Source organism: Rhyacophila brunnea, unplaced genomic scaffold, assembly GCF_057557595.1.
Source record: "Rhyacophila brunnea isolate RB1 unplaced genomic scaffold, BYU_Rbru_1.0 scaffold_13, whole genome shotgun sequence".
NCBI classification, from domain to species: Eukaryota; Metazoa; Arthropoda; class Insecta; order Trichoptera; family Rhyacophilidae; genus Rhyacophila; species Rhyacophila brunnea.
The window spans coordinates 28,117,394-28,135,948 of record NW_028232785.1 but is presented as its reverse complement, the minus strand read 5'-3'; the positions used below and the strand labels follow the sequence as shown (position 1 = coordinate 28,135,948).

At 34.1% G+C, this 18,555-nt stretch overlaps 1 long non-coding RNA gene across 1 annotated transcript; it reads right to left on the bottom strand.

Annotated features, from left to right (window-relative positions):
• Positions 1-2,946: 2,946 nt before the first annotated feature.
• On the bottom strand, positions 2,947-5,387 carry LOC147077154 (uncharacterized). The gene is made up of 2 exons (XR_015069417.1): positions 5,158-5,387; positions 2,947-3,983 (listed from the first exon to the last, which is right to left on the bottom strand). It is a non-coding gene; the product is annotated as an uncharacterized LOC147077154 (long non-coding RNA).
• Positions 5,388-18,555: the final 13,168 nt, after the last annotated feature.

Here is an 18,555-nt window from a genome sequence, read left to right as displayed (position 1 = left end):
GACTCTCTATAAAAAACACAGTTATATTTTAAACATGTACATACAAAATTGTAATATTAAAATAACGCTTATTTTACACCAGCGATTTCCAAACTGGGAAGCTGTTGCAAACTGTTGCAAAAGGAGGCGTGAAAAGTTTAACACAATTAATGCAGCCACAGGTTTACAGTTTGCAAATGCATAGTTTAAAACGGCCGCTAGTTATAAACTACATAAAAAACAGTCCTATAAAAGGTTGTTTGCAAACCTGTCTGAATATATGGAGTCAAATTTTATAATACCTCACTTCTATACTATTGTCAAGCGCGCTGGCTATCTCGTGAAAAAAATTAAATAAAAGGGTCAAATCACAATGTTGAAATTTGAGGCAAATTTGTTTAGGAACGATAATTTTGTTGATAAACTTGTCTATTTGGTTGATATAAAAAAAATGAGTGAATAAATCAATGCAAGGACCACTAATGCATTCACTGATTTAAAAAGACATTCATAAAAAGTTGGAGCTTTGAAAATCAAAATTATTACAATAAAAATAAGTTCGCCATGTTTCCATTTTTAAATGATTTCTGTGCCAGATATATTGAAGCAAACAAAAATCTATTTACTGAGTTCTTGTTAGTTTGCTAATGCACTTTTCACATTATTTTATTAATGGTAAAAAAAGGCGGTGCTTTATTTCAAGACTGTTAAATATTTTAAACATGTGGTTGTGCATTACAATTTGATGTGATACCTATATGATGATTAATATACTTAAATTATAACTCCCGTGTATGGAGGCGTAGTAACATAAAGCTTGGAAACCACTGTTTTACACAATATGAAGTGATATAAGTGTAAATTATAAAAATAAAAACTTATGTTATAATTTATACTGATACCATTTAACTAAAATTTATTACCATAAATCCCCATCAAAGATCCTGTAGTTGACAGTGTTAGGAAGAAAATTATAATATCCAACACGTAAGTATTAATATTTGTAACTTTTAAACAAAACGTTTGAGGAAAGCTAGATCAGGATGTATTACAAAAAAAAACATAGAATTCCACGAATTGTATAATAACAGGCAAAGTGCATGAACTTCTAACTTAGTAAGTTACTCCTGCCAATCTTAACGTAAATATAAGTATGTATTAATGGCGAAGGGTGGAGGTAGGCTATTAAGATTCGACATAAATAGTGCATAGTAAACTTTGTCAGTCACGCTTATTTGTATTCATTGAAGTAAGAATACAATTTGCAGATGGCGTTGGTTAGTTTTTAAAATTCGATGAAACCATGTTATTTAAACCAAAACATGATAGTTTTGGCGATTTGACAAAAGTATTGTACACTAAACACTTGTCAGTCAGGGAATGGGATGACTGGACTCCTGACAATTGGACGCCGCACTGTCGTAGACACGTATACAGAACGTAGACGAGGTATTTTAATCAGTTTCTATCTACTACTTAGTAGTTTTAATTCATTTTACTCTTAACATAATGTATTCTTTATTGCGGATTGAGAATTACCATGCCTAAGGCTTTATATGAAATAAAAAACTCTTTTTTCGTTGGAACTGAAACATATGCACGATTAAATCATTATTTACGTCTGCATATTTACATTCTCACCAACTATTAAATCATAAAATAATCATTTAAATAAAAATAATAATATTAAATATTTTTTTAAGTACCTATAAGTATCTAACGTCTATTTATTTTCGAATTCCGTGGCGTCTAGTTGTCCCGGTGACAAATCGTCCTAGACCCTGTCAGTCATACTTATTTGTTTTCGTTGAATTAATAATACGTATTACATATAGACATTAAACGCTGCCTATTCTATGTACAAAATATTTAAAATTATGTATGATTTAATGGCATAATTTGAGATATTTTATAAATGTACCAACATTTTTTGACTATTATATACTATGGCTTGGATAAGCAGGTTTTTAATTGATTTTTAAAAACATAATATACACATTGTAGTCTTAATTCAATGGAAATAAATAGGTACGTTTGACAGACAAAGAGTGGTGTGCAGGGCCCCCACATCCTGAAGCCGGCCCCCAGGCTAGGATCTTTGACGGTCCCCTTACCTATCGCTAAAGATAAAGGCAATGTGACGCTCTACAGCAGTGTTTTCAAAAAAATGGTGTACACGGTAAAATTAATGTGTTTTAGTGTTTTTTGTATATTTGAATTCATCTATTTGAATTATGGTGTCAAGTATCGATACACAGTTAAAAATTATATCGTACTGTTATGTCCTAGTGATGAGTACCTTGAGGAAGTAGATGATCTGGCTGGCAGGTATCTTATACTGTTTGATGGTGTTAACCTTCCTTAAGTTCTTACCAGAATTGGGACACTCTGTGAGACTCCTCGGTGTAATTCTTCACAGTTTTCTTGTACATTTATAGACTGTACGTCTTGAAGGTAATTTTGTCAGGGGATTTACCTTCTAGGATGCTTTGAGCGGTGAGCGTTTATAATTGATTATGAACACGATGAAGAATAGAGTTTTACGCGAAGTAAAGCATTACTATTTATTTCAGTAATAATTTTAGTACAAAAATGTTTGGCAGACAAAGGTTACGTGCTGTACATTGGTTGGAAACAAAAGACAAACAGGGGTAACATTTCCTGAGGTTTTATACTATTCTCTTTAATGGGTTTTTGACTTGAACAGACTGCACGTGTCCGTTATGATATATGCTTTTACATTAACAAGAAATAACATTTATGACATTATTCGACTGTGCAGGTGTTTATTATCACATCTACTTACATCAACAATAAATAACACTAATAATGGTTAGTGGGTTTTCTAGTTCGGGTCAAAAAGGTTAAAGAGTGTGTAAGATCTGAATATATATATAACCCAAAAAGATGCACATTTTGTGCAATTAATGTAGATAACAAATTGCTTTACTTCAAGTATTGAACAGAGGGTCGTAAATAATATTTGATGTTTACCAGTTAAGTGCTTTTTCTGGTTCATCTCTAAGCTTGCAAAAGCGTGAGATCCATTTCATAATGATGCATCTGTTTAAATCAACATAGTTACGTGCAGGCGTTTACCCCACATAGGTGGGAACAGATTGCATGAACTCGTAAATAATAACAGTTAAGTGTATGTCTTAACTCGTGTCAGTATTTTAAAAGGGGGTGAGAAAGATGCACCTGTTGAGATATTTTCTTACTTTGGTTTTAAAGTGTTATTTGTATAAAAAGATACATATATCACTCTATTTATTTCTGCAGGTGTGCTTTAAGACGTTATTTTAGTTAATTTACTGCTTATAAATGGTGACCTGAATGCTGTGAGATCACTTTGAACATTTCTTAAATTGACATAGTCAAGTGGGTACATAAATGTTTATGTTATATTACGTTGTTTACTTTAAAAGCTTTAAATTTATGTGATGCTAAAATAGTATTGCAAATCAAACAGATGTGATGTCTCATTATAACAGTACAACCACATAATTTTAAATAATAATAATAATATTGAAGATAAATTTTTGTTTACTATTCGAGAGAATTTGTAATGTCTGTCTCATTCACTGCTGACTAGATAATGATTTTTTAATTACCACCTTTAAAATGTACGTTAATTACATCGATCGCCTGCTCATTACGCGCCAGGTGCGTCTTCAGCGTCCAAAGTATTAAATCACTTAACTGGTCGATTCGCCAAGCCGGGCCTTTCCTGAGCCAATTTCCAGGCTAGAGCCCTGTCAGCCCCCCCCCCCCTTTGTGAGGGCCATGGTGGTGTGTATGTACTATTTATGTCGGATTTTAATGGCCTACCTCCACCTTTCACCACTGGTAGGTATACGATTTTCATCAATTAATTGGTATCAGCTTATATTAACAGTGTACCTGTTTGATTGGACCGCAATCTGAATAAGATGTTCCAGCTATTTGATGCCTTGCAAAAGTTCAGTATCAGATTTTATGGCGTTCGGTTCTGCTAGAGGGATCTGGAATATAAAAGTAAAAAATCATATTAATAAATGTATGCCAAACAATATATTATTTTAAACCCTCATTGCGTTATAGATAGTCTCAAAGATAACTTTGTACAAAAAAGGGCAATATTCGTTGGATTTTCCAAGCTATACCGTCGGATCTAGTACAGTATGACGTATAGCAAGCATAGGTACACGTAATCATGCCTATATTCTTTGATGTATTTTTCGATGATAATTATCAATACAGACTGACAGTGTTACGCCCCTTGTCAAACTGCCGCCGTAGGCAGCGCCAAAATGCCGTCTCATTTTTATACAGTATTTATATCATCCTTTCACGACTAATATCTAAGAAATGTGTTATATAAAGTCATACATTACTAACAAAATATATATTACTAAATCTTATTTAAATGGCATCTCTGCTTCAATAGACAATATTGCGAGTCCACGGTTTCAGATACATTTACTTTGGATTGAATTTGGGTTTCGATGGAACTATTACGCAATTTGCATATGTGATGCTTGTGAAACATGGACCCTAAGTAAAAGAGAGATCCGGAAACTTAAGAGTAGCACAACGTAGTATGGACAGGTGCATGCTGGGAATAACGCAAAATGACAAAAAGAGGAATGAGTGGATAAGGAGACAGACTAGACATTGCGATGTAATAGAGTTCGCAAAAAACCTCAAATGGAAATGGGCTGGACACCGCTCAAATAAGGGACAATCGTTGGACAAAATTAGTCATCCAGTGGTATCCAAGAAGTACAAAACGTCCGCAAGGTAGACCTAGAGGCCGCTGGATCGATGAAATTTAATGATAAAGTTCTGCGGACGTACGTGGCAACGCAACGCACAGTACCGAGTGAAGTGGAATCAGCTTGGAGAGGCCTTCATCCAGCAGTGGATAGATTCAGGCTGATAATGATGACGATTACACATTTCAACGATGATTGCAACAAGTATCATGCAACTGAGTAGGTACCTACGTATTACTTTGGTGAAAGATGAGTGTTGTACAATTAACCAGAGCCAAATATAATACGTTTGTTCAAGTTAAAGATTGACAAATGATGGAGTATGGTATATCACAGGATTCACAGACGACTTGAAGTTGGAAATCCTTGTTCTAGGAGACGTGCCATGAATTAAAACATACATAATTAGTTCTAATATAACCTCAAAATAACAGCTGTCATCGTCGGCATTCTCTTGTTTGATACGAATGTCAGGGTCCGGGCTTATTGGACGATCTATGGGGACATCAAACCAATGCAGGCTTTCTTCATCGGATCCAGTTGAATCTGCTTCACGTTTTATATCCATCGTAGTTATCTCTTGTTAAAATGTGACAGGAGCTTGTTAGTACAGTCAGAATACGATTAATAGCATTCGTGACCATAGACTAATATACCATAAGCAATGTCTAAATTTGATCACTCAGCGACATCTCCAACTATCTACTTGAGTCGGCAATGGATCACTACTTCATCTTACACCAACTTCAACTTTTGAATTATGGTTTAACATAGTGTACCTAGTTTTACAAGTTGAATGTTGTACGTCAAAAATGGTAGCAGTGCTGCCATATGTTTTGAATGCTGATTTTAGTAGGTAGGTACTTACAAAAATTAAGTAAGTATTGTAATATTGTGAAAATTATAAGTAGGCAGTATTTTTGACTAATTTGATGTATAATAATAACACAATATACTATTACTTATTCATTTTTTGCAGAATAATTCGTGTGACAACAATGACGTGACGTGGTGTTGGAAAGGTTGACGGAATTATGTACCTATATTGGCACTTTTAACGGCCATTTTAAAATACGTTTGAGGCGGGCAATTCGCAGGCAATGCATGAAGTCGGATGCTTTCATCTTCTTTTCTTATTTTTGGCGACCTCTACCCCTTATCTGGAGCAAATAGTCACTACACGGTGTCTCTAAGAATTTCGGTCGCTCGCCAGTCTTCATTTGCTATTGCGAGTCAACCAGCATCCCGTAGCGCCACAGTATACACTATATAGATATTATGTGAAGTGCCTAGTTTCAAAAGCTCCTTAAACGATTTTAAGTAGTTATGAGAAAAATGATATAAACGATTTCAGGTAGTTTTGAAAAAATCATAGGTATCTATTAAATTTGTGAACTTTATGTATTTTTTTTTAATTCGATGTATTCTGAAGAGTATTTTGGTTTTCCATTTTAGAGGTATTTGAAAACCACACCCTACCATTTTAGCGGGTTTTGAAATTTACCATTATTTATGATCATACGTATTAATGGTTTTTGGCGTTTTTTTAAAGATCAATTTTTGGCCATCATAATATAGCTAACAAAAATATCTATCTAAATACATATCTAACTCAAAAAAAAATCAAAAACCATTTTAGGGGCTTTTGAAACTAGGCGCTTCATGTAGTGTTCAACGGCTTTCAAGATGTCGGAATCCACTTGGCTTGAAGAACAGCAAGTCAGGTTAAAATTCTCATAAAGTTATACAACCTACACATAGTAAGTGTACCTATAGGTACGTCGCAAACAACATTTTTCAACGCATAGTATACGGTTGCTCTGATCCTTCATAAAGGTTCTATGATTCGCTACCGTAAATCAGCACCGCCAGAGTGCAAGTGTCGAATAGACGCATTTAGTTTTGTGTGTTATTTATATAATATCTACATATTTTGACCATGCCCGATCTTATAAGATCATAGGTATCTAGCGAACAAACTGAATGTGACAAAGCTATAAAATGTTGGAGAAAAAAAATCAGGGAAAAGTGAAAAAATTGAATTTAGTGTTATAAAACTGATATGGCTCGACGTCAAAACTGCTTATATCTCTATATGAGTCAGTTCGAAAATAAATCCGGCCTCTTTAGGGTTTTGGAGTTGATTTCCTTGAGGCATGATACTTTTTTTGGTGTCACTATGTGTTTATCTGAGAAGATTTTTTGGCCATGCAATATAATAGGTAGGTAGGTAGGTATTATGTTTGTGGAAAATTATAGTTTTCAATATAAAATTATTAAACAAACACACAAGATTTGAATAGGTAGCATTTTAATTGATTGAATTGCAGTTAGCAATATAAAAATCATATTAAATAAAATTAAAGGATTATCGCTTTTACCGACTAGGGACAACTCCATTAATCCTGACCGTATTTATTTTTAAAACATAACATTACATTTATAATAATATGGTCTTTCTGACATGCACAAATTGAGCTTCGTGTTGAGGAATTAAGGTTCCATGACAAAACAGAACAACGATCAATATAACTATAACCTTTCAGGAAAAATATAAATTTGATATTGAAATCGTCATATTATTATCTCTATTATATTGATAGATTTTTAATAGCACAGATTTTCAATACACCCACGATAGCCTTGTGGCTTAAACGCCGGCCTATAGAGGGTCCCAGGTTCGAACCTGGGTCTGGCAAGTACACGTTTTTCAATATGTGTATGAGTCAGAGTATGGACCTAATAGGTAGAGCAAGTGGCTGACATCCATTTCTCGTAAAAATAAAATCCGTAAATACAAACCTCCACCCTGTGGCGGCCCTTATGATCCTATTAGGATCGGACATGGTCGAAAGAAGATTTACAATACGCCATAATACATCAAATTATATACTTAATCGCTAGAAAGCCTCAAATAAATGGGACTTAACTCGCTGTTGCCGGCAAGCTTAGGATATCTCATCTTAATCAATATAATATGTTCAAAATGATTGGGTGACTAGTGCAACGAAATAATGACCTAACTTAACCTAATGACGCACACTTAATTTTCCGCCCCTGTGGGGGGCGCTCGCATAAGGAGTAGTGCCTCCCAGCCGCTCGGTCTGATCCTGGTAGTCAATGTACCACCGGTTAGATGATTACGACCCTCGACAAAGCAGAACAATATTTAATATATGTAGAAGTCCCGCAGTTTGCTCTGGCAGGTCCCACCACTTCTCAGGGTGAACTGTGGAAGAGATAAGTCGGTCACAGACCATGTTTTGACTAAATATAATATGCTAAGGTAAAGGGTTAATTAAGATAGATTAAATATAAAATATGATTTGGTTGTAAGATAATTGGTAATGTATAATTGTAATATAATGGTTAATGAAATGTAATATGCAATGGGTTAGCGAAATAATAAAGTGAGACATATGGACGGGCGTTAATAGTATATGGTAATTAATGTAATTAAAGTAATATTAATATTAATCATATTATGTACATCGACATCACTATATGTTTGGTTGATAGACTGACATCCGTCAACCTTATATAAATTTAATGTGTAGCATATGGCGGTATCGGTGTGAATGGGTAAGAAATACGACCACCCCTAACGGATAAAAAGGCAAGATTCTAAAATCCGATATCAGTCTGTTTTGTGGATTCCGGGGATCGCCTCGGCGACGCTTTGTTGCCCCGGGACCCTCACGATCTCGTCTGCATAACTAATTAGAAATAATTAAGTTAATGTTAAATAATTAGTTAATAATAATCAAGTTAATTTTTAAATAATTAATTAATAATATTCGAATTAATTTTTACTTAATAATTAATAAATGTGGTTATTTTTTAGAATTTCGAGATTTAAATAAATGACTTTTCATAATTTACTTGTGAATTTCGGATCCGAACAATTCAGACCTTTTCCTTTTGGATAATTGTGGCTTGTAGACGTTAAATAATTTTGACATTCGACTTATCGTGATTGTTTAACGAGAATCTAGTTACATATAAACATTATTTCACTGACATTTGATTATAAACTTTTGAATAAAGGGTGACCATAAGTTAAATTGTGTAACAACATTGATAATATACCAGTTATGAAGTTTAACCAGTGTTTTCTTGAGTTATCGACTTTTTTTCTCTACCGTAACTTCTTGGTTACTCCACGTCTATGAGATTCCTGCCCGTTCCTCCACATTAATGAACCTTCACTTCCAAGTGCCTGAGCTAGTCAGGAAGTCGGAGGTCTTCACTAACCTAAATAGAATCCACAAAAATTAATGTTTCTTTTTTCCACTAGCTGTTCTGTTTTGTCACTGTTCTGTTTTGTCATGTTCTGTTGTGTTCTGACAAGCAACGAGTTGTCCACTGCCATACTATTTATTGATAACGTACTTGCAAGCAGAATTTGGTATTCTATAATGACTGAAGAGTATAAATAAGTTATTAGTTGTTGGCGTTTAGAATCGACTGTCACATTGATAAACGTCCTAGTATATTATGATATTATTATGCACAGAAGAATTGCTTTGATCGTCACTTCCAATTATTAATAACACATTAGCACTAAATCAGATGTACTCCAAGGTCTCCAAGATACGTAAAAATAATCTGAAAGAAATCTGAAACTATGTATACTCCGACAAGTGAATACGACAGACGCGTCAGTATGAGCACTCGATAGGCAATGACAGGTCATCCATAGACAACGGGAGGGGCGAAAAGTAGGACCAGTCGTGTAATGTATCGGCTTCCTTCTTCAGTGGGCAATGACCTGGTACACCGTATATCATACAAGAAACTAGGTACCTAATTAAAATGATATCACAAAAAATGTATAAAAGGGACACGCCCCTCGCGCCCTTCGTTACATTATTTTTAATTCTTTGTAACGCATACCTATATCTTGTCCGCTGTATATGTACTTGCATTTCCGTTGAATAAACTTTAATGCTTTAAATTTTGTGAAAGCTTATTGTTTCCCGATCATCTTCTCGCCGTCTAGTCTAAATACATCCTAGAAGGTAAATCACTTGACCTTCAAGACGACGGGCTTTAAACGTAACAGCTGTGAATACTACTCAGGAGTTGCACTAATAAGGAGACGAAGGAAGGATAACAACATCAAACCACATCATGTTCCTGTCAACCCTAGCTACCTGTTTCCTTTGCCTTCCTTCCTGAAGTACATAACAGATTGGATCTGTGTGTCTGCTAGTATAATTAGGCCTTTATATTATGTAAAACAGTTTTTATCTATGTTATGTTTGGGTTTTCATCAATTTTATGCTTTTTCTCATGTCGTTTCAGCGTTCGGGACGTCGCACAAGTAAAAGAACATACATGACATGAATATGGTTTATCATCAGTGTGTTTCTTTTTATGTTGTTTTAATGTATAAACGGTCTTGCAAGAATAAGAACAAATATCACAAGCGTATGGGGTTTCACCAGTATGTATCATTTTATGTCTCTTTAAAGCGACGCGTACAGTACATTTATAAGGACACAGATCACATTCAAATGGTTTTTCTCCAGTATGAGTCATTTTATGCTGTTTAAGGGCAGCCTGTATTTTAAATTTATATGAGCACACATCACATTGATACGGCTTTTCACCGCTATGTATCATTTTATGTAATCTGAGACTGGTACCATGCGAGAATTTGGAAGAGCAAACATCGCATTCGTAAGGCTTTTCACCAGTGTGTATCATTTTATGTAATCTAAGATTGCTTCCCAGTGAGAATTTGGCAGAACACACATCACATGTATACGGTTTCTCGCCTGCATGTTTCATTTTGTGCATTTTTAGACTATAGCGATTCTTGCATTTATATTCGCATACATCGCAATTATATAGTTTTTCAACAGTGGATGATATAACGTCATGTTTGTTGCAACTACTTTGAACCACTTTTGCAGCATTACTTAATGAGATCTCTTCTTTGATATTCTGTTCATCTATAGTCATTTCGATGTCAGTATTTACTGCCCTGTTTTTAATGTCATCAGTATTTCTTGATATCACGAATTTGTTGACATCTTTTTGATTATTTGACTGACCGCTAATTTTGTCAGATGGATCATCCGTATTGAGATGTATTATCAAACGGTGTTGGGTAATAGTCTAAAAACAAAATTATACAGTTTTTAAAAAAAACATAATGCGTAGATAACATTCATTTTCATTTATTAAACAATACATTGTGATAAGCGTTCAAATGTCAATACCTATATATATGTATTATAGGTATATTTGTTAAATATCGTTAGTTTTCAAAATCCGTCGTATACAAGATAGTTGTTTTCAAAAGCTAAAATGATTATTATAAGAATAATATAATCAATGCCACGGTTTCCCGAACTATGTTCCGTTGAACCTGAATAGATGTTCCGTGACCATTTGGAAAGGTTTTATACACTGCAAGTGCAGATCAAGTAGAAGTAAAATAAGTAAAACTAAAATAATTAAAGAATCTACTTCATATTGAAAGGCTAGTGATGATCAATCTCCACTGATGTTTATGACGTCAAGTATCTAGATGGGTCATGGCTTCTACAGGGGGGGCTGACAGGCGTCTAGCCTGGGGGCCTGGGCTTACAGAGGGCCCGGCGTGAGAGATCGACCAGCCAAGGAAGATAAACACACATCACAAACTTGCACTAATAGTAAAAAAAATGTCGCCTATGGTGCTGTTTCACTTCAAGCAAACTAACATTTAATAAGGGAATGGGACGATTTGGCACCGCGAACTGGCCTCCGCCGATTGGCCTCCGGTAATTGGCCGCCGGTACAATTGGACGCCGGCCCAATTTGACGCCGACCCAATTCGACGCCGACCCAACTGGCCTCCGGGAGATTGGACGCCGCACAGTTGAATTAAATGCGCAAAGGAATAGACGTACGTAACGATTTGTTGGAGTAAATAAGCAAGTCAGTTTAATATGCTTCTATCTTCTCAGTAGGTGTACCTTATACATTTCGCGCTTGACACATTTTTAATATAGATTGAGAAAAATTATTATGCCTGATGATGTTTATTAAAAGAAAATAATTCTTCCCTCGCTAAAACTTAAAGATGTGCATAATCAATTAATTTATTGTCTATACATGGGTACTTATTTATATTTACAACAAATATTAAAAATAATGTTAGATGTTAGAATGAAAATTACATTATATTTCAGCGTTTTATCGACTTTATATTATAATAAAGCTTAAATATGTATATTATTATGCATAAATGCGTATTTTAAGATAGTATGAAATTACAAACAAAATATTAAGTAAGTTATCTGCTAAGTATAAATGTTTCAGTAGTTTGATTGATAAACTACTTAGGTACTGGATGCCGGATAAAATCCCGAAGGCCGAAATCCCGAATGCTGAAATCCCGAATGGCCGAAATCCCGAAAAATGAAAAAATACAAACATCAATAATTGCGCAATTTTTGCAAGAGAGACAAAAACCCATTTTTTGTGGAAATATGAAAAATGTAAAATACAAACATCAATAATTGCGCAATCGTGAGCGCAATTTTTGTAAGAGAGACAAAGCCCATTTTTTCGGAAAATGGGTTTTTCTGATTGCGCAATTTTTTTCAGGAGAGACCATTTTGTAGAACGAATGGATTTTGTGCATCTTACAAAAATTGCGCAATTCACGATTGCGCAATTATTGATGTTTGTATTTTACATTTTTTTATATTTCCACAAAAAAATGGGTTTTTGTGTCTCTTGCAAAAATTGCATAATTATTGATGTTTGTATTTTTTTTATTTTTCGGGATTTCGGCCTTCGGGATTCCGGCCATTCGGGATTTCAGCGTTCGGGATTTCGATATTCGGGATTTCGGCCATTCGGGATTTAGGCTTTCGGGATTTCGGCCTTCGAGATTTCGTCCGGCACCCAGTACCTAAGTAGTTTATCAATCAAACTACTAAAACATTTATACTTAGCAGATAACTTACTTAATATTTTGTTTGTAATTTCATACTATCTTAAAATACGCATTTATGCATAATAATATACATGTTTAAGCTTTATTATAATATTAAGTCGATAAAACGCTGAAATATAATGTAATTTTCATTCTAACATCTAACATTATTTTTAATATTTGTTGTAAATATAAATAAGTACCCATGTATAGACAATAAATTAATTGATTTTGCACATCTTTAAGTTTTAGCGAGGGAAGAATTATTTTCTTTTAATAAACATCATCAGGCATAATAATTTTTCTCAATCTATATTAAAAATGTGTCAAGCGCGAAATGTATAAGGTACACCTACTGAGAAGATAGAAGCATATTAAACTGACTTGCTTATTTACTCCAACAAATCGTAACGTACGTCTATTCCTTTGCGCATTTAATTCAACTGTGCAGCGTCCAATCTCCCGGAGGCCAGTTGGGTCGGCGTCGAATTGGGTCGGCGTCCAATTGGGCCGGCGACCGATTGTACCGGCGGCCAATTACCGGAGGCCAATCGGCGGAGGCCAGTTCGCCGTGCCAAATCGTCCTAGACCCTTTAATAATATGTGATTTTGCCATACTTACAATTTGTGATTATTGTCGATATTTGACATGTCCATAATATTGTGCATATCAACATAAAAGTGGGTGTATTAAAAATACAAAAAATCGCTAAAATAACCCTTAATTTTACCTCGAACACCATTTGGAATATGCAACTATAGATCGTCACATTGCCTTTAACATTAGCGATAAGTAAGGGGCCCGCCAAAGATTCTTCCTGTTTCGTGATGTAGGGGCTATCATCTAGGTACAGGCGGAGGACCATCTTCCCTCACACCGTGCGTATGAAAAAGATGGGGTATATTGTTGACAAGTTTCGTCAGTTTAACGACAGTTGCCAAAAACTAACCAGTTACGCTAATAAATAACCTACAAAATAAACTAAGTGTTCCGTTAAAACTTCCGGGTTTCCGAAGTATTCCATAGCAGAAAAAGATTGGGAAACCCTGATTTATGCCTTGACGTTACCTCAAAATGGTATTGTAGAAGCAATTGTGTATATTGTATCCATTAATTCATGCACATAATATTAATATGTATAATTTATCAGACCAAGATGTAAATAATTACACTAAAACCTTTAGTAGGTAGTCGAATTCTACTACGGTTTACAGAGACACTTTTAATAAAAACTTTGTTTTACATGGCTCGCTCGAGCTTTCACTGACTTTTTGGAACCCATCCTGACCGATATATTATATTTTTTACTTTAACTGATGATACCTACAAAACGTTAAAAATGTTGTGTTTATTTAATGGTGAAAATAGTACAGATTCTCGATAGTGTTTTAGTGTACCTGATCGATGGGTTTGCAATATAAATTAGAGGACCCAGCTATTGGATCTTCATTATACCCCTGGAAGTCAGCCTCAGATTTTACGGTGGTTGCTGGAGGAATCTGAAATATAAAAGTTTAATTAATTCTTAAAAATGTGCCAATGTTTCCTAACCTTTTTACATCCGCCGACCACAAAAAAATTAAAAAATGTTTTGCGGAACATCAACATTGGAATAAATTATTATATAAATAAATTATATAATGGTTTCTCGTTATTTTTATTTTTAAAGTACCAACTGTCACTCGTTGAAACTGACGTTTAATCGTTTGTTTACGTAAGGAATTGCAAATGGCCGACAATAATAAATTCGCTGCCTAGGCAACGGAACAATTCTAGACTATGATATCATACTCTATAATCGTCACGATTGCAGTTTCATACTGTGGCGTAAAGGTACCTAGTGCGTTCGGCTGATAACCAAACAATTGGTCGTTCGAATCCTATCGAGTGCGTTTTATTTCGTGTGAAAAAATAGATTATGTGTTACATGTCACACGCCAAAAATACACTCTGATCTGATTTCCCAAACGTGCCAAAAGAAGTATAACTTCAAAAACTAACCTCACAATAGTAGTAGTCGTCGACATTCTCTTTCTTAATATGAATGTTCGCATCCGGGCTGTTCGAACGTTTTATGGGGACTTCAAACAGATTTTGTCCTGCATCAGATTCGAGTCCATCTGGCTCACGTTTTATATCCATTTTGTTATATATAGCTATAATATGACATGGGTTTTTTGTGGCGGCTATTGCTAAAAGTCATGTGACAGCAGCCCGCGACTAGGGTCGTCACAAGAGTATTGAATCGTTACTTTGGAATCAATTTTGTAACTTCTTTTCTTCCGGAACGATACCGGTGTCAATAGGTACTTTTTATATTCTTTTTAGATATTATAAAGTATTTTGATTTAATAATTTTTTTTGTTCTTCGCCAATTATAATAATAAAAATGTAAAGAACATTAGCGATCTATGAATTCTTTCACCGTTTTGACATTAATAATTATTTGATGGAAATTGTTTTGAATCGTTGTGTTGAAAACATCTGAGTAGGTACATTAGTATCAAACTGGGACATACGTCACACTCCACTAAATTCATGTTTTTATCGATTCTGGTAGTGTTATTGATCCTCTTTCCGACAATTCCTTTGACAGTATCAAAAACGGTCGTTTTCATAGAGATTTTTGTGTTTAAAGGTTGTGTATAAAATCAAAAACGCACACTTGCAGGGGACATTTTCATGCTCTCCAATCGCTGAGCTGGAATCTACTCAAACTGTCATGGCTGCCTGAATTCAAAAGCGGATATTGGCGGACACGTACGACCGTTTGCGTATCAAACATGGAGAAACGCAAAACTTTGCGTCAAAAGCGGACATAAGCAATTTTGAACGATAAAATATTTAATATTTACAATGTGAATTTCTTAGATTTAACTTAATAAATGTGATTCTGAATCTCTAAGCATTACTCAAGTATTATTTTTTATATATATTTTTGTTTTTATATTTGTTTCAAAAATTTTATATGAATTGAAAAATCACCTCTCATGTAAATTATTGCAGATGGCTTATGTCCTGTCCTACTTTGATACCAATATACTCTAACACCATTCATATTGTGTTCAGTGATCACATAATAAGGGGGATCATTATGCTAACAGAGAACCTAGCGGGAAAATACGAAGCTTGCAATTTGAGAGTTTTTTTGATAATAATTTAGAATTTCAACTGTATTAATTAATAAATATGTATCTGAAAACGTTCAAAAGATTTTTTTTCATGTCAAAGATAAACTTACAAAAAATTGTTAAAAAAATGTGAATTTGTTGCAGGGTCACATCTTATTATTACATTATATTTTAAGGTCATATTTATTATTAAAATTTAATTTATTAAGTTTCTCAATTTTTTTAAGTTTATTTATTAATTAATTTAATTAATTTTAAAATTTGTTTCGCAAACGCAATATGTTATGCCAGCGCGGATACGTCACGTAATCTGATTGGCAGAAGTGAGACTTGCTGTTCTATTGTTAGATTAGTTCATCTGTATTCGCATAATATTATACTAGTCGCGTGATCAACGCTTTGTAATAAGACCTCAGACCTTCGATTCACGCGGTAGGTACCTACTGTCACCGCCGAATTGTTATAACATAGTAGGTATAACGTCTTTATAAAATGACTAATCTTACTCCACTTATTAAATCTGGCCGTTTTCTCCACCATCCGTTTTTTTTATCATAACAACAAACCAGTAGCGAAGGGTGGAGGTAGGCTATTAAGATCCGACATAAATAGTGTACGTTAAACTTTGTTTGCCATTAGTATTTTTATTGAACTAAGACTACAATTTACAGATGTTATTGGTCAGTTTTTAAAAATCTACGTATTCCTTTTGTTCCACAATAAAGGGCAAATACTTCCAACGGTTTATTAAGTTGGTTTGTTTTATTTTGGTTTCAGATACAAAGCAAGTGGAATGCCTATAATATCCCTTATGTACACATCAGAAAGGAGATAATCTTTGCAAATCGTTGTCAATCAGAAGAATGCAAGAATTTGCTCATAAAAAAATGTGATATCAATAAAATACAGTATCTGGAGTCACATTAGGATGAAGATATAATATTATTTAGAATAAAATTTATAATTACTGCTAATAATTATGTAAGAACGAAATAAAATTTGACAGAATGTCCTAAAATATTTAGTTTTATTCAAAAATCCAATCATTCCTACCAAATTTGTATAAAAAGTATGATGCATCTAGAATGTACATGTATTAATATGTATGTAGCTTGGAACCAAAACTCATATTATTCCTACACGTTGGGGTCATAACTCACATTATTCCTACACCTTGGGGTCATAACTCACATATTAACAAAGTTGGTGTCAAAACTCACATTATAGAATTTTTAAATGCTTCCCGTAACCTTAGGAGTATTAAATATATACAAAAAATAATGTCAATTGACTCACTCACTCATTAATATTCAAGTGTGTTCAATACTTTTCTTCTAATTACTAAAAATAGTGCTCTGGTGGTTTTTTGCGATTATCTCAAAACTCGATTTTTGGAATTTGTGAGTTATGATTCTAAGCGACTCAATTTCACAATCACATTACTTAAAAATGTTAATACGTCTGAAGGAAATTAGCGCCTAGCTATCATTTTACGATTAGAGCAAATTTGTGATGTGCGTTTATCTCACCGCGTTACATTAAAAAAAAGCCCTGCTTATGACTGACAAAGTTTAGTGTGGAGTATTTATAGCGGATCTTAGCAGCCTACCTCTACCCTTCGCCACTGCAACAAACACAGTGAGAAGGAGTACCAAAATCTCGTCTCCCTTCCTTTGGACGTAAAAACATACGATAATTATGATATTATTAACACGGCGAGGGTACCTACGTTGGTTTCTCCAGATCGCCATAATCCTCTGGTTAACTAGGTAAGTGTCCACGGTCCAGTGAATAAAAGAACTCGCTTGCTATTTTCTCATGTAGGTATATTTCACAGTAAAAAAACGACAACAATAATACAAGTTTATAATGCATCTTTACAGTCACATCTCGAAATCATCTGTCCATCATATCTTAGTTTAGCGTCTATAATTTATACCATAATATAAAAGAATAAAAATTTTCTGTCTTTTTTCATTCGACCATGTTTGATCCTAATCGGATCATATGAGTGGTTCACGAGCATAGTTAACCAAGTCCATTCTGTTTTTTTTTTGAGTAAACTAGATTCAAACAAAATATTTAAGTATTTCTAATTCTGTAAGGGTATGATAACAATTCGTAAGTGTTATTTTGACTACATTTAAGTTATTATGTAATTGAAATCATACCCTTACAGAAGAAGAAATAAGTACTCAAATATTATGTTTGAACCTAGTTTACTCAAAAATAACCAAAATGGACTTGGTTCACTATGCTTGTGAAACACTCATATGGGCCTCCACAGAGTGAAGGTTTGTATTAAAAGATTATATTTTTACGAGAAATGGATATCAGCCTGCTCAATCTATTAGGTCCGTACTCTGACTCATACACAAATTGAAAAACAATATGTGTACTTGCAATATTGAATAATAGTGACACAAGTCAAAATTTGTCATTTTTGAGTTAAGTATGCAGAAATGTTCCAAGATAACATTTCTATCCGCACAAATAGCGGCAAAATTCTTAAAAATATAATGGTGGTCTTAAAAGCATTTTTGTCATTTATCATATAAAATTTCAGGTTGGCAAATTTGAGCCTTGTTTGTTAGAGTTTGCCAACTTCACGCTATTATAGAGTAAATTAAAAAAAACTGATTTAACAGACCAAAATAAAATATTCAAACTGCTCTCCTGCAAAAACAAGATTTCGAGTTGTGCCACTATTATTCCCCGAGTGCGATATATATATTTATACTTATATAT